The sequence below is a fragment of the Lepus europaeus genome, chromosome X (assembly GCF_033115175.1).
Source record: "Lepus europaeus isolate LE1 chromosome X, mLepTim1.pri, whole genome shotgun sequence".
NCBI classification, from domain to species: domain Eukaryota; kingdom Metazoa; phylum Chordata; class Mammalia; order Lagomorpha; family Leporidae; genus Lepus; species Lepus europaeus.
Genome location: NC_084850.1, coordinates 7,861,038 through 7,885,922, shown reverse-complemented (window position 1 = coordinate 7,885,922; position 24,885 = coordinate 7,861,038).

Sequence of the window (24,885 nt, the reverse complement as noted above, 5' to 3'; positions counted from 1 at the left end):
TCAAGTCACCATTTCTCATAATGTCCATTTCACTTTAACAGGTTTCCTTTTTGGTGCTCAGTTAGTTGTCACAGTCAGGGAGAACATATGATATTTGTCCCTTTGAGACTGGCTTAATTAACTCAGCATGATGTTTTCAAGATTCCTCCATTTTGTTACAAATGACTGGATTTCCCTTCTCCGAAGGGAGGAGAGAACTTCCACTTTGACTATGACCCTATCGGAATAAGATCAAAGTCAGCGAACCCTAAAGGCTTCCATAGCCCTTGCAACTCATGACTAGAGCCCAGGGAGATTACTGACGCCATGAACAGGAGTGTCAAATTGTTAAGTCAGCAACAGGAGTCACTGTATACTTACACCCCATGCGGGATCTGTCCCCAATGTGTCGTCTAAAGCCAAGTGATGCTACGACTGGAACTGAAACAGTATTTTTATTCTTTGCGTTTCTGTGTGGGCGCAGACTGATGAGGTCTTTGCTAATTATATACTGAAGTGATCTTCTGTATATAAAGAGAATTGGAAATGAAAAAAAAAAACAACAACCTGGTGTTAAAATGGAAATGGCATAGAAAATTAATTATTTTGAAAAAAAAATTATGTAGGATCTCTGTCTTTAATGTGCTGTACATTGCTATTTTATGCTATAATTAGTAATCCAAAGGTAGTTTTTTCACTTGATGTTGCTATATGGGCAAAATGTTGAAATCTTTACCTAATATATACTAAACTGATCTTCTGTATACAAAAAGAATTGAAAATGAATCTTTACACGAATGGAAGGGGAAAGGGAGCGGGAGGGGGGAGGGTTGCGGGCGGGAGGGAAGTTATGGGAGGGGGGAAGCCATTGTAACCCATAAGCTATACTTTGGAAATTTATATTCATTAAATAAAAGTTTAATTAAAAAAAAAAAAAAAACAAATGACTGGATTTCATTTTTTTTTACTGCTGTATAGCATTCTATAGAGTACATATCCCATAATTTCTTTATCCAGTCTACTGTTGATGGGCATTTGGGTTGGTTCCAGGTCTTAGCTATTGTGAATTGAGCTGCAGTAAACATTAATGTGCAGACAGCTTTTTTGTTTGGCAATTTAATTTCCTTTGGGTAAATTCCAAGGAGTGGGATGGCTGGGTTGTATGGTAGGGTTATGTTCAGGTTTCTGAGGAATCTCCAGACTGACTTCCATAGTGGCTTAACCAGTTTGCATTCCCACCATCAGTGGGTTAGTGTCCCTTTTTCCCCACATCCTCTCCAGCATCTATTGTTGGTAGAATTCTGAATGTGAGCCATCTCACCAGGGTGAGGTGAAACCTCATTGTGGTTTTGATTTGCATTTCCCTGATGGCTAGTGATCCTGAACATTTTTTCATGTGTCTGTTGGCAATTTCGATTTCTTCTTTTGAAGAATGTCTGTTGAGATCCTTGGCCATCTCTTAAGTGGGTCGTTTGTTTTGCTATTGTGGGGTTTCTTTTTTTAACTTTTATTTGATGAATATAAATTTCCAAAGTACAGCTTATGGATTACAATGGCTTCCCCCCCACAGAAGTTCCCTCCCACCCACAACCCTCCCATTTCCCGCTCCCTCTCTGCTTCCATTCACATCAAGATTCATTTTCAATTCTCTTTATATACAGAAGATCAATTTAGTATATATTAAGTAAAGATTTCAACAGCTTGCCCCCACATAGCAACACAAAGTGAAAAAATACTGTTGGAGTACTAGTTATAGCATTAAATTACAGTGTACAGCACATTAAAGACAGAGATCTGACATGATATATTTTTTTAAATTTATTAATTTTCTATGCAATTTCCAATTTGACACCAGGTTTTTTTTTTCATTTTCAATTATCTTTATATATAGAAGATCGATTCAGTATATACTAAGTAAAGATTTCATTAGTTTGCACCCACACAGAAACACAAAGTGTAAAAATACTGTTTCAGTACTAGTTATAGAATCACTTCACATTGGACAACACATTAGGAAAGATCCCACATGAGACGTAAGTACACAGTGACTCCTGTTGTTGACTTAACAATTTGACACTCTAGTTTATGGCGTCAGTAATCTCCCTAGGCTCTAGTCATGAGTTGCCAAGGCTATGGAAGCCTTTAGGTTTCGCCGACTTTGATCTTATTCCGATAGGGTCATAGTCAAAGTGGAAGTTCTCTCCTCCCTTCAGAGAAAGCTACCTCCTTCTTTGATGGCCCTGTTCTTTCCACTGGGATCTCACTAGCAGAGATCTTTCATTTAGGTCTTCTTTTTTTTTCCAGAGTGTCTTGGTTTTCCATGCCTACAATACCCTCATGGGCTCTTCAGCCAGATCCGAATTCCTCTTTGTAGATTCTGGTTATTAATCTTTTATCTGTAGCATAGTTTGCCAATATTTTTTCCCATTCTTTCAGTTGCCTCTTCACTTTCCTGACTGTTTCTTTTGTAGTACAGAAACTTTTCGATTTGATGCACTCCAAATAGTTAATTTTGGCTTTGACTTCTTGTGCCTCCGGGTCTTTTCCAAGAAGTCTTTGCCTGTACCTATATCTTGCAGGGTTTCTCCAATGTTCTCTAATACTTTGATGCTATCGGGTCATAGATTTAGGTCTTTAATCCGTGTTGAGTGGATTTTTGTGTAAGGTGGAAGGTAGGGGTCTTGCTTTATGCTTCTGCAAATATAAATCCAGTTTTCCCATCACTATTTATTGAATAGACTGTCCTTGCTCCAGGAATTGGTTTCAGATCCTTGATCAAACATAAGTTGGCTCTAGATGTTTGGATTGATTTCTGGTGTTTCTATTCTGTTCCATTGGTCTATCCATCTGTTTCTGTACCAGTACCATGCTGTTTTGATTACAACTGCCCAGTAGTATGTCCTGAAATCTGGTATTGTGATGCCTCAGGCTTTGTTTTTGTTGTACAAGATTGCTTTAGCTATTCGAGGTCTCCTGTGTCTCAATATGAATTTCAGCATCATTTTTTCCAGATCTGAGAAGAATGTCTTTGGTATCTTGATTGGTATCGCATTGAATCTACAAATGGCTGTTGGGAGAATGGACATTTTGATGATATTGATTCTTCCAATCCATGAGCATGGAAGATTTCTCCATTTTTTGGTATCCTCTTCTATTTCTTTCTTTAACGTTTTATAATTCTCATCGTAGAAATCTTTAACAACCTTGGTTATGTTTATTCCAAGATAATTGATTGTTTTTGTAGCTATTGTGAGTGGGATTGATCTTAGCAGTTCTTTCTCAGCCGTGGCATTGCCTGTGTATAAAAAGGCTGTTGATTTTTGTGGATTGATTTTATATTCTGTTACTTTGCCAAAGTCTTCGATGAGTTCCAGTAGTCTCTTAGTAGAGTTCTTTGGATCCCCTAAATAAAGAATCATGTCATCTGCAAAGAGGGATAGTTTGAGTTCTTCCTTCCCAGTTGTATCCCTTTAATTTCTTTTTCTTGCCTAATAGCTCTGGCTAAAACTTCCAGAACTATATTGAGTAGCAGTGGTGAGAGTCGGCATCCCTTTCTGGTAGCACATCTTAGTGGAGATGCCTCCAACTATTCCACATTCAATAGGATGCTGGCCATGGGTTTTTCATAAATTGCTTTGATTGTATTGAGGAATGTTCCTTCTATACCCAATTTGCTTGGGGTTTTCATCATGAAAGGGTGTTGAATTTTATCAAATGCTTTCTCTGCATCTATTGAGATAATCATATGGTTTTTCTTCTGCAGTCTGTTAATCTGGTGTAACACATTGATTGTTTTGGGATCATTGAACCATCCCTGCATACCAGGGATAAATCCCACTTGGCCTTGTTGGATGATTTTTCTGATGTGTTGTTGTATTCTATTGGCCAGAATTTTATTGAGGATTTTTGCATCTATGTTCATCACGGATATTGGTCTGTAATTTTCTTTCACTATCGCAATTTCATGTTCTACTAGTTGCTTCATTTCATTTTCATGCTTCCTTAATATTTAATTTTTGTGAGAGAGATTCCCTATACTGTCCAGTAAGGATTTCTGTAGTTAGTTCAAGAATTTGTTTTTGAGAACTTCTTAATGTTCTTATCAATTTTCTGAGATCCGTTTCTTGCAATTCTTCTATCTCATCATCTTCATAATCTTGAATCGGGGTGTCTTGTTCATTTGGGGTATCATAGTGTCTTCCCTGTTCTTGTTCCCTCGTTTTCTTCATTTGTTGTTTGTCATTGTGGACATATTTTTTTGTTTCTTCGCTGTAGTGTTTTTTCTCGTTATACTATGACTCTAGATTAAGTGGACTGTCTGCTTTTGATGGATCCTTAGAGACTGTGATGGGTGTTGACAGAGAGCTCTGTTTGGTTCTTCAGGGTTAAGGGTGTGCCAAAGGTTACTCACCCAGGTTGTTCTCTCTCTTGCTTGCTCTCTCTCTCTCTCTCTCTCTTTTTTTGACTCAGAAGGGAAGTAATTCCGCACAGCTGAGCAGAATTGAGGGTAGTCGATATATGAAATCTTTTCCCTGTGGGTATTCGTCTGCTCTACCCCAAGGACCACACAAAGGTTCTATGCAGCCCTTAGTGTGGTCTCAAATTTCTCTGTAGTCTCCCACTGGGTTGCCAAGGTTACCAAGTTTGTGTACTCCGTGAGTTCTCTCCACACCCTCAGATTTTCACAGTCTCAGTTCATTAGCTCCACACCTTCACTAGGTCCTAACCTCCTGTTATTTCTCCCCATCAGAGTCAGGTTTTTCTGCTTGGCTGATGGCAGGTACCACTTTACGTATGTCCAAAATGGGCCTGCTCTTTGTCTATCTCGGCTTTGTAATGTGAGTGGAGAGAGAGGCTGGTGTCAATTTTTTCTCTCTTCCAGTCAGCCTGGTTAACTTTCCCCAGCGGGCTTCAAGATTCATTCCCTCTAGGCTCTTTCTGCTGTTTCCCCATCAATGTCTCAGGCTACAGAGGTTTTTGTCTCACCACCCCTTCCAGTGCTGGTGCACAGACTCCACAGCTGGGCTTTTGAGCCGTGGTCGTCCTTGCTTTCCCCGCAGGTCCTCCATGTCACATCTACTAGATCTGGAAGAGTTTCCTCTGCAATTTTTTTTCTGAGCCTTTCCCTGAGACTACAGTAACTCTACTTTTATTAAACTATCTTTTCCCAGACTATCAATGCGAACCCTCACTATTCCGCCATCTTGGCTCTGCCCACAATTGCACATTAACTGACCTTTTTTACTCTTTTATGCTATCATTCTTCACACTGCTTTTTTATTTACTTTCTTTTTTTAATTTTATTTAAGTTATTCAAGTTTCATTTCATATATACAGATTTAATAATATAGTGGCACTTCCCCTACCCCTAACGCAGGCTCCAACCCTTCAAACCCTTCCTACCCCTGCATTTTGAATTCCTACTGTTAATTTTTACAATGATCTATTTTCAGTGTACTTAGTAATTGTATAGTTAACCCTACTCTAAATAAAAGAGTTCAACAAATAGCATGAAGACAAAGAAAACAAAAGAAAACCTAAAAAAGCAAAGCACTATTCCTCAATGGAAGAGACAAGGGATATAAACAATAATGAATATCAAAATGTCTATTTCAATCCAATGCATCACATTTCAGATATTCTATTAGTTACCTGGAATCAGGGAAAACATATAATTGCTCTCTTTTTGGGACTGGCTTTTTTCACTAAGTATAATGGTTTCCAGTTGCGTCAATCTTGTTGCAAAAGGCAGGATTTCATTTTCTTTTTCACAGCTGGGTAGTGCCCCATAGTGTGTGTGTGTGTGTGTGTGTACATTTAATACTTTATTTTGTTTCATTTTTAAAGATTTAATTATTTATTTGAAAGGCAAAGTTACAGAGAGGAAGGAAGAGAGAGAGAGAGGGGTCTTCTGTCTACTGATTCACTCCCCAAATATCCACAATGGATGGAGCTGGGCCAGTCTGATGCCAGGAGCTTCCTCCAGGTTCTCTATAAGGGTGCAGGGGCCCAAGGACTTGTTTGATTCCATATCTTAGCTATTGTAAATTATGCTATGCTGAACATAGGGGTACAGATAAGTCTTTCATATGCTAATCTATTAGTTTGGTTAAATGCCCATGAGTGGGACGGCTGGGTCATATGGTAGGTCTATATTCAGATTTCTGAGGTATCCCCATACTGTTTTCCACAGTGGCTGCACCACTTTATATTCCCACCAACAATGGACCAGGGTACCTTTTTCCCCACATCCTCACTGACATTTATCGTTTGTTGATTTCTGCATGAATGCCATTCTAACTGGAGTGAGGTGAAACTTCACCATGGTGTTAATTTTAATTTCCCTATAGTATTTGAATTGTCCTATATTATGTCTTGAAATCATGTATTGTGATGCCTCCAACTATCTTTTTGCTGTATAAGTTTGCTTTAGCTATTCGAGGTCTCTTGTGTTTCCATATGAATTTTAGCATTACTTTTTTCTAGATCTGTGAAGAATGTCAGTATTTTGATTGGGATCACATCGAATTTGTAAGTTGCTTTTGGTAGAATGGACATTTTGATGATGTTGATTTTTCTAATCCATGAACATGGAAGATTTTTTCACTTTGTCATGTTTTCTATTTCTTTCATTAGTGTTTTCAATTTTCATTAGATATCTTAGATATCCCTGGTTACATTTCTTCCAAGGTATTTGATTCTTATTAGAGCTTCTGTGAATGGGACTTATCTTGAAAGTTCTTTTTTGGCTCTGACATTATCTGTGGATATAAAGGCTAAAGATTTTTCTGTGTTAATTTAATATTGTGCCATATTACCAAATACTTTTTCAAGTTTCAGTAGTTTCTCAGTAGAGTCTTTTGTATCCTCTATATATTAGATCATATCATCTGCAAATAAGGATAGTTTGATTTCCTCCTTTCCAATTTGTATCCCTTTTATTACTTTTTCTTGCCTAATGGCTCTGGCTAAACACTATAAACCTGGCCAGCACTGCAGCTCAATAGGCTAATCCTCTGCCTGCAGCACCGGCACACCGGGTTCTAGTCCCGGTTGGGGCACTGGATTCTGTCCCAGTTGCTCCTCTTCTGGTCCAGCTCTCTGCTGTGGCCCAGGAGTGCAGTGGAGGATGGCCCAAGTGCTTGGGCCCTGCACCCACATGGGAGACCAGGAGAAGCACCTGGCTCCTGGCTTCAGATCAGCATAGTGTGCCGGCCACAATGCGGCCACAGCGGCCATTGGGGGGGTGAACCAACGGAAAAGGAAGACCTGTCTGTCTCTCTCTCTCACTGTCTACTCTGCCTGTCAAAAAATTAATTAATTAATTAATTAAACACGATAGGCCAAATGGACCCAACAGATATCTACAGATATATACCCAACAGTAGCAGAATATATACTTTTCTCATCAGTACACGGAACTTTCTCTAGGATAGACCATATGCTAGACTCAGCAAATTTTTAAAAAATCAAAATCATACCATGCATCTTCTCTGACTACAGTGGAATAAAGGTGGAAATCAGCAACTCAAGAATCTGTAGATTTTATGCAAACACATAAAGACTGAAAAGCATGCTCCTGAATGAACAGTGAGTCATAGAAGAAATAAAAAGGGAAATCATAAAATTTCTGGAAACAAATGAAGATGACAATACAACATATCTAAATTTATGGAATACAGCCAAAGCAATGTTGAGAGGAACGCTTATAGCACTGGGTGCCTATATCAAGAAATTGGAAAGGCACCAAATAAATGAGCTTTCAATGCATCTCAAGGATCTAGAAATATAGCAACAAATGAAACCCAAAATTATGAGGAGGAGAGAAATAATTAAAATTAAAGAATAAATCAACAAAATTGAAACCAAGAAAGTACAAAAAATCAGTGAAATGAAGAGCTAGTTTTTTGAAAAAAAAAATCAACAATATTGACACATCATTGGTGCAACCAAGCAAAAACAAAAAACAAAAGGAGGGAGAAGACTCAAATCAATAAAATCAGAGAATAGAAAGAAAATGTAAGAACACATACCACAGAACTAAAAAGAAGCATCAGAAATTACTACAAAGAGCTGGAAACCTAGAAGAAATGGATATATTCCTAGAAGCATGCAATCTACCAAAATTGAGTCATGAAGATATAGAAAACCTAAATAGACTAATAACCAATATGGAAATTGAATCAGTACTAAAGACCTTCCCTGCAAAGAAAAACTCAGGACCAGATCATTTCACTTCTGAGTTCTACCAGACATTTAAAGAACTAATTCCAATTCTTTTCAAGCTATTTGAAACAATTGAAAGGGATGGAATCCTCTAAAACTCCTTCTGTGAAGCCTGCATTGCCTTAATACCTAAAGCTGAAAAAGATACAACAGAGAAAGAGAACTACAGACAAATTTCCCTGATGAACATAGATGCAAAAACCCTCAACAAATACTAGCCAGTCAAATCCAACAATGCATCCGAAAGCTCATTCACCCAGACTAAGTAGGATTTATCCCTGGTATGCAGGGATGGTTCAACATTCACAAATCAATAAATGTGATACATCACATTAACAAACTAAGGAAAAAAAAAACTATATAGCCATCTCAGAAGATGCAGAGAAAGCATTTGATAAAATACAACATAATTTCATGATGAAAACTTTAAGCAAATTGAGTATTGAATGAATATTCCTCAACACAATGCAATATTTGACAAACCCACTGTCAGCATCCTATTGAATGGAGAAAAGCTGGAAGCATTGCCCCTAAGATCTGGAAACAGACAAGGATGCAAACTCTCATCATTGCTATTTTAATTACTTTCTAAGAATGTAGATCTGATCAAGCTACTGTTCTGTTCCCTTTTTTGGAACATTTCCATAGTGTACATATTCTTTCTTTAAAATATTCATTTGTCCATTCAAATGACAGATTTAGAAAGAGGGAGAAGGAGAGGGAGAGGGAGAGGGGGAGAGAGACAGAGAGAGAGAGATCTTCCATCTGCTGATTCACTCCCCCAAATGATGGCAATGATGGGGGCTGGGCCAGACTGAAGCCAGGAGCCAGGAACTTCCCCCAGGACTCCCATGTAGGTGCAGGGTCCCAACTACTTGGTCCATTTTCCAGTGCTTTCCCAGGCCATAATCAGAGAGTTGGATATGAAGTGGAGCAGCCAGGACTTGAACTGCCATCTATATGAGATGCTGGCATTGCAAGCAGCAGTTTAACCCTCTACTCCACAAATCCAGCTCCCAGTGCATATATTCTAATGTACAACATCAAATGATGTAATTTTTAAAGATTTATTTATTTATTTGAAAGTCAGTGTTACACAGAGAGGTGAGGCAGAGAGAGAGAGAATGGTAGAGAGAGGTAGAGGTCTTCCATCCAATGGTTCACTCCCCAATTGGCCACAACAGCCAGAGCTGTGCCGATCCGAAGCCAGGAGCCAGGAGCTTCTTCTGGGTCTCCCACGTGGGTGCAGGGGCTCAAGGATTTGGGCCATCTTCTACTGCTTTCCCAGGCCATAGCAGAGAGCTGGATTGGAAGTGGAGCAGCTGGATCTTGGACCTGGGGCCCATATGGGATGCCAGCTCTTCAGGCCAGGGCATTAACCCACTGCACCACAGCACCGGCCCCCATATGATGTAATTTTAATGTACTTTTTCAGTGTAATTTTTCTTCTAATCATAGTGAGCTATGTGTCATGGGTGTTGTGGGGGAGCCTGAATTCCTCTAATTTGGGCCTTGACATAAGCTTTCCCCATAACTCCCATAGCCATGCTCTCAATTTATGAGCTTGTTGATTTTAGAAGACACAGTTTAGATGTTTCCTCCATCATAAAATCTTCCCTTGTCTGTCATTCCCTTTCACAGAATGCTTTTATAACTTCATTAATGAATCTTATTAATAATCCTTTTTAGAAATACATTAAGGAAATTTCCTGAGTTACTACTATGTGTGAGGCACAAGGACTCTACTCCTCAACAACACAGATCAGCTTCTTCCTCTTAGGAGGCTAATGTTCTATTGATGAGACAAATAAAGAAGAAATCCAAGAGTATCATGTAGCAAAATGCTATGACTAGGGTAAGTTAGAAGGCAAGAATTAGGAAGGACATTGCTGAGTAAACAACATTTAAGCTGCATTCTGAATGATGTACAGAAGCTGGCTTTGTGAAGTTTGTCAGTGAAAAGCTTTCTAGACAGAGGCATCAACAGGTGAAAATCCATGAAAGTGAGGAAAGCAGTATTCAAGAGCCAGGAAAGAACTGCACACGTGAAGTGCATTGAGCTTATATTTGGAGATTTTAGTAAGCATTTACTATGTGCAAGGTACCGGACAAAACGGAGATGTTTCTTGCTCTCAGGTGATGTCAATCTTAACAATAACACAAATACAGCCATGCATCCCCTAATGGGAATGATATGTTCCAAGGAATGCATCTTTAGAATAGACAACATCAAAGAATGGACTAACACAAACCTAGATGGTGTAGCCTACTATACACCCAGGTTTTTGGTATTGCCTATTTTTTCTAGGTTACAATCCTGGGCAGTGTGTTACTCTAATGCGTACTGCAGGCAACTATAACACAATGCTAAATCTTTGTGCATCTGAATATATCTAAACAAAGAAAAGTTATAAAAATATTTGCTGATAAGCAATTTTCAGCTCCATTATAATCTCATGGGACTAACTTTATATTTTGACTGAAATGTCATGATGTGACACATGGCTGTATATACATATAGTTCAGTGCTATAAAGGAAATGTAAAAGAGGGCACTCTGATATATTTATAGGGTAGAAAGTAGTTTTTTTTGGTGCAAATTGTTATATCTGTGAGTGTCAGGGAAAAAGTTTCGGTGAAGTAATTCAATCCTCAACTCATAAGCAAGTGAAGTCTTATTTAGAAAATGTCTCAAGGCTAAGACCTGGATGAATTCAGCATTAAGAATCAGTTAGATGATCATAAGCCCACCAAATAGCCCACAAAAGAAAAACCAGAGTTAGGATGAAACCTAAGTTAACAGAAGGTAAGAGATGTAAAAACTAAAACAAGAATGTTATGAATTTGGGAAAGACTGATGGGAGATCAATAAACATGAGATCTGAGAAGTATCTATTGGATTGTATAATAAGAAAGTCATTGGCAATGCTGAGAGAAATTAGCATTTGTGGAGTGATGGGGACAAGAAACAAACTAGAGTGAGTTAAGGAGAGATGGGAGGTCATGATTGTGAAGACATGATTTATAGATACTTCTTTGCAAGAGCTTGGCTGCAAGCAGTAGTAGAAAATTGGCAACTAGAAAGTTTTAATTAAAGTGATTCAACATTAGAGACTATGAAATGATTTAAATATCTTTATTGATTTAAACCTCTTTTACATCCTCTTAACCATATTGTTATATCACCACTATTATTTTCATTTTCAAAAACTGTAAAAAAAGGTTAGATTCAATGAATTTCAAAGATCTTAGTAGGTATTCAGAGATCATGCAACTTAGAAGTAACAGAGTTAAAACTGAAATAGCCGAGATGAACATGTCTTATCATTGCAAGTTGAATGTACTACAGGCTATTTCCATTCAAAAACCTATACTCTAAGTCTGTCTTTAAAACATTAAAAGGTAGGCTTTCCTGAAGGAATTTGTTTACTAGCATATCAATAAATGTTACCCTTGCTTTAGAGTGAATTTCCCTATTTCACAGTGATTCTTTAGAAGATCATCTAAAGATGTGTACTCTCAAGCACAGATCTTTACAGATAGCCCCATATCTAGGGCTTTATTTATCACCAGTTACACAAATAAACATAATTTATTAGGGATGTAAGTAATTATGCCTTTACTGGGAATTTGTTTTGGGATACTACACACATACATTCATATAATGGCTATACAGTTTAAAAATTATAATAATGATAATTTTTCCCTAATCACATCTGTAATTATTTCTGGTGTTCTCAATCCACTATAGAGTGGAAAAACTAAAATTGATAATAGAGATTTTGCTATCCAATGCTGGTCTGAATCCATGAAAACAGACAGGGACATTACTGGGGCCAGCACTGTGGTGTAGCGGGTAAACCCGCCACCTGCAGCACCAGCATCCTGTATGGGCGCCTGTTCATCTCCCAGATGTTCTAGTTCTGATCCAACTCTCTGCTGTGGCCTGAGAAAGCAGTCAAAGGTGACCCAAGTCCTTGGGCCCCTGTACCTGTGTGGGAGACCTGGAGGAAGCTCCTGAATCCTGGCTTCGGGTCAGCACAGCTCTAGGCATTGTGGCCATTTGGGGAGTGAACCAGCAGATGGATGACACCTCTCTCTCTCTCTCTGCTTCTGTCTCTCTGTAACTCTGCCTTTCAAGTAAATAAATTAATTTAAAAAAACAGGGACATTACTGTAAAGTACTTTAATATGTTACATTTATTGAAAAATAAGAGTATTATGAATTGCTCATTTATGTAAAAAATATCTGAAAGTTTTCCCTTTTTTCCTAGTTCTTGGACATTATATAAGTATAATTGAATCAACACTATTAGCCTTACCCTAATTATTAATTTGGTGGAATTCTCCCAAGTAATCAGTTTTCATGTTTATCTGGAAATGTGTCCTCATTTCTAAGTAATTTTTAGCAAATTAAGAAGAATAATCCTTTAATCACAATGTTAACACTTTAAACAGAAGGTATAATATAGCACCAGTTAAATTTTTGATAGCTTTTATATACATATTAAGAAGTAAAATGTTGCTCTTAGTCCAAGAATTTAACTTACTTATCATCTTCACCATTTTATTCTTTTTTTAAAAGATTTATTTTATTTATTTGAAAGGCAGAGAGAGAGAGAGATATCTTCCATCTTCTGATTCAGTGGCACACTCCCTAAATGGCCACCATGGCCAGGGCTGGGCTACAATGAAGCCAGGAGCCAGGAGCTTATTCTGGCTCAAGCACTTGGGTGGTCTTCCACTGCTTTCCCAAGTGCATTAGCAGGGAGCTAGAATGGAAACTGAGCAGCCAGTACTCTAACTGGCACCCATATGGGATACAGGAATTGCAGGCAATGGCTTTACCCACTATGCCACAACACTGGCCCCAGCATTATATTGTTTATTCAAGTGTGGTAATGCTCCCAGTCACTTTCTGAGACTTTGAAACCATATTGATTACTCTTTGTTTAGTATGTTCATATTCTGAATATTCCCTGGATTTCACTACATATACCTAGCATTGACCTTGGCTAACATTTTCTCTCCCAGCCCCAATTCAGCAATTCCATTATTCGATCTTGCTATGGCCACCAGCATTGCTAGCACAGTATTTGTTTATGGCTGAGCAAGCAGAAAGATATACATCAGCTCTCCCAATTTCTGCAAAAGTACATTCTGAATAATAAAGCAAAAAATCCACTGGGAAAAGGCAATGTTAATGGCAATCATGTTGACTGTACTGAATAAAATACAAGGCTGAAAGCATTAGGTGCTCCTTTTCCATTGCCATTCACATATTTATAGTTTAAGATATACCGTACATATATTATACATATACATGCATGATAGTATTTCATAAACCTCAGGAAAATGGAGTTTATTATGCTCTGAATTTTTTTGAAATTCATATGTATGAGAACTTTTGATAAAGTTTATGAAAATTCATAATATGAAAACTCATGCATATGTATATATAGGAATGGGAAAATAAGAGTAAAATCTATATATGTCAAGTAAGAACAAAACAGCAATATAGTGGTAAGAGCAAACCAAAATACACAATGAGTAGTGAGTTCATTCAGAAAAGAGAAAAGAAATTGTTTTATAAATAAAATGTATATTTTACTCCTCTTTTAATAAATATATTTTGTAGCAATTTTAGTGTTACAGAAAAACCAAGCAGACAGTACAGAGGGATTTCAGATGTACACTTTCCACATATATTATCGTTTCCAACTTAATATTTTATTCCTTATTTTTTGAGAAAACACATTTTTAATTTACATTATAGCCAAAGGCTTAATGCTCCACTATGTAAGAGTTCAACAAAGAAAAAAGTAGTAAGAAAGAAATGCCTGAATGTATCTGTTGCTGACAATACAGTGTTTGTCAAACCTTGTTTTAAATACTTGTCAAACAAATTGATAGGAGTTACATACCACTATAGTTTTAATGATTTTGTGACTATATTAAAATTTACTTTATATGAGTGAAGTTGAACATCTTTTCCTTTGCCAATTTTCCTGCTGAACTATGTACTTTTTCTTTGTTGAATTCTTTCTTCAGCGGAGCATTATCTCAAAAAATAATAAAATATTTTTAAGACAGTAAAAGACCAGTTGCGTTATTGTGGTAAAATTGCTGAAATTAATGATCTGTGATAATTGATACATTGCTATTAATGAAAATCCATATTAACGTTAGGATTCTTCCCTCTTTCTGTTACACAGTTTTATAGGTTTTGATAAAACATTATGTCAAGTATCCACTCCACACTGTCAAAATATTTTCACTGCCCTAAAGTCCCTTGTGCTTCACCTATTCATCTTCATTTAATTCTTTTTTTTAAAGTTTTATTTTATTTATTTGAAAGACAGAGTTACAGAGAGAGGTAGAGACAGAGAGAGAAGTCTTCTGTCTGCTGGTTCACTCCCCAGATGGCCACAACAGTCGCAGCTGTGCCAATCCAAAGCCAGGATCCAGGAGCTCCTTCTGGGTCTCCCACATGGATGCAGCGGCCCAAGGACTTGGGCCACCTTCTACAGCTTTCCCAGGAAATAGCAGAGAGCTGGACTGGAAGTGGAGCAGTCGGGACTAGAGCTGGTGCCCATATGGGATGCCGGCACCACAGGCAAGGGCTTTAACCCACTGCGCCAGAGTGCCAGCCCCTTCATTTCATTCTTTTAAACCTTAAATTTCTATGTTAATACTGGTATTAATTCAAATGATATAAAATATTTGAAATCAATTGAATTTATTAATGCAAAGCAGAATTTTCATATGTATATGTACTTTATTTTTAATACATTGCAAAAGGTAGCAAAGTAAGTTTTTAATTTCCAAATAAACTTTTTAAGAGTATATGTGATCATATATATGTTAATTAACTTGATTGAGGTAATGCTTTCACAATATATATATATATATCAATAAATAATGATATACACCTTAAATATATATATATATAATTATTTTATTTTTAGCATACCTCAGTAAAACTAGAAAATAGAGTATATAAAAGGTATACAAAAATAAAATAAAATTTGAATTAATCAGAGATATGTAAGTTTGTTTTATTTATTTATTTTTTGAAGATTTATTTATTTATTTGAGAGGCTGAGTTAGAGAGAGAAACATCTACCATTTACTGGTTCACTCCCCAAATGGCCGCAAAGGCTGGAGCTGGGCCGATCTGAAGCCAGTAGCCAAGAGCATCTTCCTGGTCTCCTCGGAGATTGCAGGAGCCCAAACACTTGGACCATCTTCCACTGCTTTCCCAGGCCATAAGTAGAGAGTTAGATTGGAAGAGGAGAAGCCAGGAATAGAACCAGCATCCATATGGGAGGCTTAACCTCCTATGCCACAGTATGGGCCCCAAATTTATTTTTCTGAATGGCCATGCCAAACAACCCTTAGAAATGTTTTACAGAATATGCTATGTAGAGTCTTCCTAAACTTTATAATGTTTTGGCTTTATTTTCTTATTTTTTTGTTTGTGCTCCTAAAAGTATTTTTTTTAACTTTTATTTAATAAATATAAATTTCCAAAGTACAACTTTTGGATTATAGCGACATTTTCCCCCTATAACCTCCCTCCCACCTACAACCATCCCATCTCCACTCCCTCTCCATCAAGATTCATTTTCAATTATATACAGAAGATCAATTTAGTATATACTAAGTAAAGATTTCAACAGTTTGCACCCACACAGAAACACAAAGTATAAAGTACTGTTTGAGTACTAGTTATACTGCTAATTCACATAGTACAACACATTAAGGACAGAGATCCTACATGGGGAGTAAGTGCACCGTGACTCCTGTTGTTGATTTAACAATTGACACTCTTATTTATGACGTCAGTAATCACCTGAGGCTCTTGTCATGAGTTGCCAAGGCTATGGAAGCCTCTTGAGTTTGCCAACTCTGATCTTATTTAGACAAGTCCATAGTCAAAGTGGAAGTTCTCTCCTCCCTTCAGAAAAAGGTACCTCCTTCTTTGGTGGCCCGTTCTTTCTGCTGGGATCTCACTCACAGAGATCTTTCATTAGGTCATTTTTTTTTTTCAGAGTGTCTTGGCTCTGGCTCTCCATGCCTGAAATACTCTCATGGGCTTTTTAGCCAGATCTGAATGCATTTTGGCTTTATTTTCAAAAGTCATTAGCATACTCCAATTCACTAACATAGACTTATTGCTATAGTAGATGATTGACACATATCATGAATCTATAACAAATGTTAAATTATAGTGTTTTTCTCTGTCATTTTAGAGAGGATCATATAGATTCAATTTAATTGTGCATTTCTTCAGGAAAAGCTCTGGCTGCATTCACACTCTTGTCCAGGTTAAAGGTTTGTACCAATAGGTCTATCTCAATTTATCTCAATTTATGAGAAAACTTTGTTATTAAATTCATATCACCAAACTTGGTGTTTTCATCTTTGATATAACTCAGGATATTTACATAAAACATGAAGCAGAAATATCAGTTTATTAGGAGTATCTAATGAACATTTTAGAGGATGCATTTCATTATTTTTGATGAAAACATTTATGAAGCTACTATTAGACATTCTCCAATGACTGGTTCATGGTCAATTCATTAACTGCCTTTTTACATATGCTGTACATGAATGGGAGTAAAGAATAAAATGACTCAAAGAATCATCTTTGTAATCTTCCTGAAATTATTGCCAAGCACATTCTGACAATTTCTTGGTCACATTTTCAATTTGACTAGATACATAATTCAATTTATTCCATGTTGCTAATCCAGTTGATCATTACATACTCAATATAATCCCTATGGCAAGAAGTACAATAGGCATAAAAGGACAAAATATAATTTGTGATATAGGACTTCATTAAGTTTTAATTTCTTTAAATAATAGTGAGAGATTTAAAAACTTAATATTTCAGGAGAGGTAAATTATGCATATCTTTCATAGCTTCAAAATGTTTACCTTTTGTGTTTATAAATAAACATTAGAATAGGAATTATAATTCATACAAATAAGGACATAATATTGTTTTATCCAAGTGTAATGATCAGTTTTCTTAGATGTATAAAATCCTCTCAGGGGCCAATGCTGTGGCACAGCAGGTTAAAGCCTTGGCCTGAAGCGCTGGCATCCCATATGGGTGCCGGTTCGAGACCCGGCTGCTCTACTTCCCATCCAGCTCTCTGCTACGGCCTGGGAAAGCAGTGGAAGATGGCCCAAGTTTTTGGGCCCCTGCACCCACATGGGAGAACCGGAAGTAGCTCCTGGCTTCAGATTGGCACAGCTCTGGCTGTTGAGGCCACTTGGGGAGTGAACCATCGAGTGAAAGTCCTCTCTCTCTCTTCCTCTTTCTGTAACTCTGACTTTCAATTAAATGAATACATTTTTTTTTTAAAAAAAAATCCTCTCAGTTTGAGAAGAACAGTATTTCTGAATCAATTTTGATTTTATTTTAAATATTTTTTTATTTATTTGAAAAACAGAGTTACAGAGAGAGATGGAGACAGAACGAGAGGTCGTCCATCCATTGGTTCACTCCCCAGATTGCCAAAATGGGCAGAGCTGCGCCAATCCGAAGCCAGGAGTCAAGAGCTTCTCCCATGTCTCCCATACCAGGGCAGTGGCCCAAGGACTTTGGCCATCTTCTACTGCTTTCCCTAGGCACAGCAGAGAGCTGGATCGGAAGAGGAGCAGCAAGGACTAGAACTGGCACCCATATGGGATGCTGGCACTTCAGGCCAGGGCTTTAACCCACTGCACCACAGCGCGGGCCCCTCACTTTTGATTTTGAATGGTCCTTTTTTTTTTTTCTCCAGACTATCAATGCTTAACCTAACCACTGTATTGGCAAAGTACTTTCTGTATTTGGATTTCTTCCTAATGCCAGATTTTTCCCTTCTTTCTATATAAGTAATATCATGAATTCCAGAAGAAAAAAAATACCAAATGTTCATCATAAGCACTTCATGCTAGCTCATTCTACCTTTGTCCCCTCTCATTCCCTCCCCTCTCCCCATTCACTCTCCTTTCTCTTTTTCCCCCCTTTCCATCAACCCTTCCACTGCAACACAAACACATCACACACATACACATTTTATTTGTAGCCATCCTGAAGAATCAGATGACACAATTAGCTGTTAGGTATTTTAAAAATTAGTCACAGATCTTTGATTTGTGTTATATGTGATGAGGTATTTACTGAAAAAAGTGTAATCTACTTTATATTTCAAAATAAAAATGTGTACAAATATACTACTTTTGTATCTCAGCAGACTTTATTGAATTTATGTCTATTAATCTAACTACTTGAATATGTAATTATTGCCAGTAATTGTGCAAGGCAATAGTGATATACATATAGATAAGACATTGGCCATTACTTCAAGATGATACAAGCTAATGAGGAAGAGATACAGGCAAAGAAATACCCTGAATTATGATACTATACCCATCACCACTGTGTGGTCACTTCACTACTCACTGCAACATTAGGAATCATAAAAATGATGTATTGAGTGCAGAGATCAGTCTGATTTTCAGGCAAATGAAATGTTCTATTGCATGAGTAAAATAGACTCGGGGCTTTTGGAGAAGATATGATATATCCCAAAGCATTCTGGTGTTTTTATAACATTTTACTTCTAAATAAACTTTACAGCAATTTTAATGACAATCTCTATCCCATTATAAGCAGTTGTAATGCTAAAAATGGCTCAGTGCACCTTTTGTGCGTGTTCAGATATCCCATATGTCTGTATATCAGCATATCACAGGAGTCTTGCCAGTCTTAGAAATATTTTGGCAGTAAACCTCTGTACCTATAACAAATGTTTGGATTTTCTTTCTCCAACTATATAAGAGCACAGAAGAAAGAAAAAAGAAATTAACAATGCCTGGAAGAGTTGTAAGTTCAAAGATGAAGGGACTGTTTATTAATCAGTTCATCAAATGTTCATTAAATACCTACTATGAACAAAACAGAGAAAGTAGTCATACAAACATGAATCAAAGAGGAAATGAAAACAGAGTGACAAATAGAAACCACGTAATAACATTTCACATATAAGATAATCACATCAATAATTATATTAAATTTTAATGCAACAAATCCATTAATTAAAAGGCACAAAATGTCAGAATCATTGAAATAGTAAAGGACAACTATTAGCTCTCTACAAGAGACATGCTTTAAGTAGAAATAATATGGGGAAGTCAAAAGTAAATATATGCAAAAATATCTGCCATATAAAAAATAATATCATGAAGGTTCCAATTGCTATATTTCTTTCAAACAGATTTCAAGGCAGAAATTATTTCCAAGATAAGATGGACCAACAAATGCTAATGGCTCCAACCTAATTCTTAAATACAGAAGACTAGTATTCATGAAACAGATGCAGGAAAACTCAAGACCAATGAAACAATTAGGAATTAAAGGATTTTTTGGTCAACAATGATTGAGATACATGATTTTTGCTTTGTTTTGTTGTTGCTATTGCTTTATTCTGTTCCCCCTTGGACATCCACGATGAGAATTAGATGACAAATGGATTGAAAGTGCAAGGTGTCCGGTTCATACCAAATCTTCCCAGCCAGATGAATCAATTTACAGGCTTTTATTGGGATTCCGTTCCCAGGCAAGGTTCCATGGTCCCAACAGGGCGGGAGGGCAGGGGGGAGTCAAGCGTCAGAGGTTGGGAGGGCTCCTTTTATAGATATAGGGCATGGGGGTTAAGGGTTGAGGCATGTCTGATCCTCATTAGTTGAGCTTTAGGCTACCATGGGTACCTTGGGTAGGACTTTTCATTCCCAGAAGTGCGGGTAGGGGCTCTCCATTCCCAGAAGTGTGGGTCTTCTCTCCTCTGGATCCCAAAACTACGAGAAAGTTCTTAATATGCTTCATAAATAAAAAAAAATTAATAACTTTTGTTTAACCTAACTTTTCTCAAGCCAATTTAACCACGCAGTCTTTTATATTAGTTTATTTAATTTCAAAACATGTATTAACATCATTTTGGGAAAACTAAGTTTCTTTTTTTTTCATTTATTAGACTTTTATTTAATGAATATAAATTTCCAAAGTACAGCTTATGGGTTACAATGGCTTCCCCCCTCCCAAAACTTCCCTCCCACCCACAACCCTCCCCTTTCCTGCTCCCTCTTCACTTCCATTCATATCAAGATTCATTTTCAATTCTCTTTATATACAGAAGATCAGTTCAGTATATATTAAGTAAAGATTTCAACAGTTTGCCCCGATATAGCAACACAAAGTGAAAAAAATACTGTTGGAGTACTAGTTATAGCATTAAATAAGAGTGCACAGCACATTAAAGACAGAGATACTACATAATATTTTTTTAAAAATTAATTAATTTTCTATGCCATTTCCAATTTAACACCAGGTTTTTTTTTTCATTTCCAATTATCTTTATATACAGAAGATCGATTCAATATATAATCAGTAAAGATCTCATCAGTTTGTACTCACGCAGAAACACAAAGTGTAAAAATACTGTTTCAGTACTAGTTATAGCATCACTGCACAACACATTAAGGACAGATCCCACATGGGATGTAAGTACACAGTGACTCCTGTTGCTGACTTAACAATTTGACACTCCTGTTCATGGCATCAGTAATCTCCCTAGGCTCTAGTCATGAGTTGCCAAGGCTATGGAAGCCTTTAGAGTTCGCTGACTTTGATCTTATTCCAATAGGGTCATAGTCAAAGTGGAAGTTCTCTCCTCCCTTCATAGAAAGCTACCTCCTTCTTTGATGGCCCTGTTCTTTCCACTGGGATCTCACTAGCAGAGATCTTTCATTTAGGTCTTCTTTTTTTTTTTCTTTTCCATGGTATCTTGGCTTTCCATGCTTACAATACTCTCATGGGCTCTTCAGCCAGATCTGAATGCCTTAAGTGCTGATTCTGAGGCCAGAGTGTTGTTTAGGACATCTGCCATTCTATGAGTCTGCTGTGTATCCCATTTCCCATGTTGGATCTTTCTCTCCCTTTTTGATTCTATCAGTTAGAATTAGCAGATACTTGTCTTTTTGTGTGATCCCTTTGACTCTTAGACCTATCAGAGCCATCAATTGTGAACTGAAATTGATCACTTGGACTAGTGAGATGGCATTGGTACATGCCACCTTGATGGGATTGTATTGGAATCCCCTGGTACATTTCTAAATCCACCATTTGGGGCAAGTCCGATTGAGCATGTCCCCAATTGTACATCTCCTCCCTCTCTTTTTCCATTCTTAAATTTAACAGGGATCACCTTTCAGTTAAAATTTAAACACCTAAGAATAATTGTGTGTTAATTACAGAGTTCAACATCTAGTACTAGAACAACAACAACAACAACAAATACTAAAAAGGATAAAGTATTATATTGTACATCTAGAGTCAGGACAAGAGCTGATCAGGTCATTGTTTCTTATAGTGTCCATTTCACTTCAACAGGTTTCCCCTTTGGTGCTCAGTTGTCGCCAATCAGGGAAAACAAATGATATTTGTCTCTTTGGGACTGGCTGAATTCACTCAGCATGATGTTTTCCAGATTCCTCCATCTTGTTGCAAATGACTGGGTTTCTTACTGCTGTATAGTATTCTATGGAGTACATGTCCCATAATTTCTTTATCCAGTCTACTGTTGATGGGCATTTGGGTTGGTTCCAGGTCTTAGCTATTATGAATTGAGCTGCAATAAACATTAATGTGCAGATGGCTTTTTTATTTGCCAAATTAATTTCCTTTGGGTAAATTCCAAGGAGTGGGATGGCTGGGTTGTATGGTAGGGTTATGTTCAGGTTTCTGAGGAATCTCCAGACTGACTTCCATAGTGGCTTAACCAGTTTGCATTCCCACCAACAGTGGGTTAGTGTCCCTTTTTCCCCACATCCTCTCCAGCATCTGTTGTTGGTAGATTTCTGAATGTGAGACATTCTCACAGGGGTGAGGTGAAACCTCATTGTGGTTTTGATTTGCATTTCTCTGATTGCTAGTGATCCAGAACATTTTTTCATGTGTCTGTTGGCCATTTGGATTTCCTCTTTCGAAAAATGTCTATTGAGGTCCTTGACCCATATCTTAAGTGGGTTGTTTGTTTTGTTGTTGTGGATTTTCTTGATTTCTTTGTAGATTCTGGTTATCAACCCTTTATCTGTAGTATTGTTTGAAAATATTTTTTCCCATTCTGTCGGTTGCCTCTTCACTTACCTGACTGTTTCTTTTGAAGTACAGAAACTTCTCAATTTGATGCAATCTCAAATGTTAATTTTGGTTTTGACTGCCTGTGCTCCTGCGGTCTTTTCCAAGAAGTCTTTGCCTGTACCTATATCTTGAAGGGTTTCTCCCATGCTCTCTAATAAATTGATGGTTTTGGGTCATAGATTTAAGTCTTTAATCCATGTTGAGTGAATTTTTGTGTAAGGTGAAAGGTATGGGTCTTGCTTCAAGCTTCTGCACGTGGAAATCCAATTTTCCCAGCACCATTTATTGAATAGGCTGTCCTTATTCCAGGGATTAGTTTTGGATCTTTGATCAAATATAAGGTGGCTGTAGATGTTTGGATTGATTTCTGGTGTTTCTATTCTGTTCCATTGGTCTATCCATCTGTTTCTGTACCAGTACCATGCTGTTTTATGAACTACTGCACTGTAGTATATCCTGAAATCTGGTATTGTGATGCCTCCGGCTTTGTTTTTGTTGTACAAGATTGCTTTGGCTATTCGAGGTCTTCTGTGTCTCCATATGAATTTCAGCATCATTTTTTCCAGATCTGAGAAGAATATCTTTGGTATCTTGATTGGTATTGCATTGAATATACAAATTGCTTTTGGGAGAATGGATATTTTGATGATATTGATTCTTCCAATCCATGAGCATGGAAGATTTCTCCAATTTTTGGTATCCTCTTCTATTTCTTTCTTTAAGGTTTTGTAGGTTTCATCGTTGAAATCTTTAACAACCTTGGTTAAGTTTATTCCAAGGTATTTGATTGTTTTTGTAGCTATTGTGAATGGGATTGATCTTAGAAGTTCTTCCTCAGCCGTGGCATTGCCTGTGTATACAAAGGCTGTTGATTTTTGTGCATTGATTGTATATCCTGCTACTTTGCCAAACTCTTCGATGAGTTCCAGTAGTCTCTTAGTAGAGTTCTTTGGGTCCCCTAAATAAAGAATCATATCATCTGCAAAGAGGGATAGTTTGAGTTCTTCCTTCCCAATTTGTATCCCTTTAATTTCTTTTTCTTGCCTAATAGCTCTGGCTAAAACTTCCAGAACTATATTGAGTAGCAGTGGTGAGAGTGGGCATCCCTGTCTGGTACCAGATCTCAGCGGAAATGCTTCCAACTTTTCCCCATTCAATAGGATGTTGGCCGTGGGTTTTTCATATATTGCTTTGATTGTATTGAGGAATGTTCCTTCCATACCCAGTTTGCTTAGATTTTTCATCATGAAAGTGTGTTGTATTTTATCAAATGCTTTCTCTGCATCTATTGAGAGAATCATGTGGTTTTTCTTCTGCAGTCTGTTAATGTAGTGTATTACGTTGATTGTTTTGCGAACGTTGAACCATCCCTGCATACCAGGGATAAATCCCACTTGGTCTGGGTGAATTATGTTTCTGATGTATTGTTGCAGTCTATTGGCCAGAATTTTATTGTGGATTTTTGCATCTATGTTCATCAGGGATATTGGTCTGTAATTCTCTTTCAATGTTGCATCTTTTTCCGGCTTAGGAATTAAGTGATGCTGGCTTCATAGAAAGAATTTGGGAGGATTCCCTCTTTTTCAATTGTTTTGAATAGTTTGAGAAGAATTGGAGTTAGTTCTTCTCTAAATGTCTGGTAGAACTCAGCAGTGGATCCATCTGATCCTGGGCTTTTCTTTGTTTGGGTGCCTTTATTAATGTTTCAATTTCTGTGTCAGTTATGGGTCTGTTTATGTTTTCTATGTCTTCCTGGCTGAATTTAGGTAGGTTGTATGTGTCCAAGAATCTGTGCATTTCTGATAGATTTCCCTGTTTGCTGGCATACAAGTCCTTGTAGTAATTTCTGATGATTCTTTTTTATTTCTGCGGCGTCTTTTGTTACGTTTCCCTTTTCATCTCTGATCCTATTGATTTGGGTCTTTTCTCTTCTTTTTTTAGTTAGTTGGGCCAATAGGGTGTCAATTTTGTTTATTTTTTCAAAGAACCAGCGCCTTTTTTGGCTGATTTTTTGTAATTTTTTTTTGGATTTAATCCTGTTGATTTCTTCTCTGATTTTAATTATTTCTCTTCTCCTACTGGGTTTGGGTTTGGTTTGCTGCAGATTTTCTAGATCCTTGAGATGACTTGAAAGCTCATCTATTTGGTGCCTCTCTAATTTCTTGATGTAGGCACCTATTGATATAAAGTTTCCTCTTAACACTGCTTTTGTTGTATACCGTAGGTTTTGGTATGATGTGCTTTTATCCTCATTTACTTCCATAAAATTTTTGATTTCTCTTTTAATTTCTTCTATGACCCATTGTTCATTCAGGAGCATGTTGTTCAATCTCCATGTGTTGCATATGCTCTAGGGGTTCCCGAGTTGCTAATTTCCAATTTCATTCCTTTGTGGTCTGAGAAGCTGCATGGTATGATTCTAATTCTTTTGAATTTGTTGATACTTGCTTTATGGCCTAGTATGTGGCCTAGAGAAGT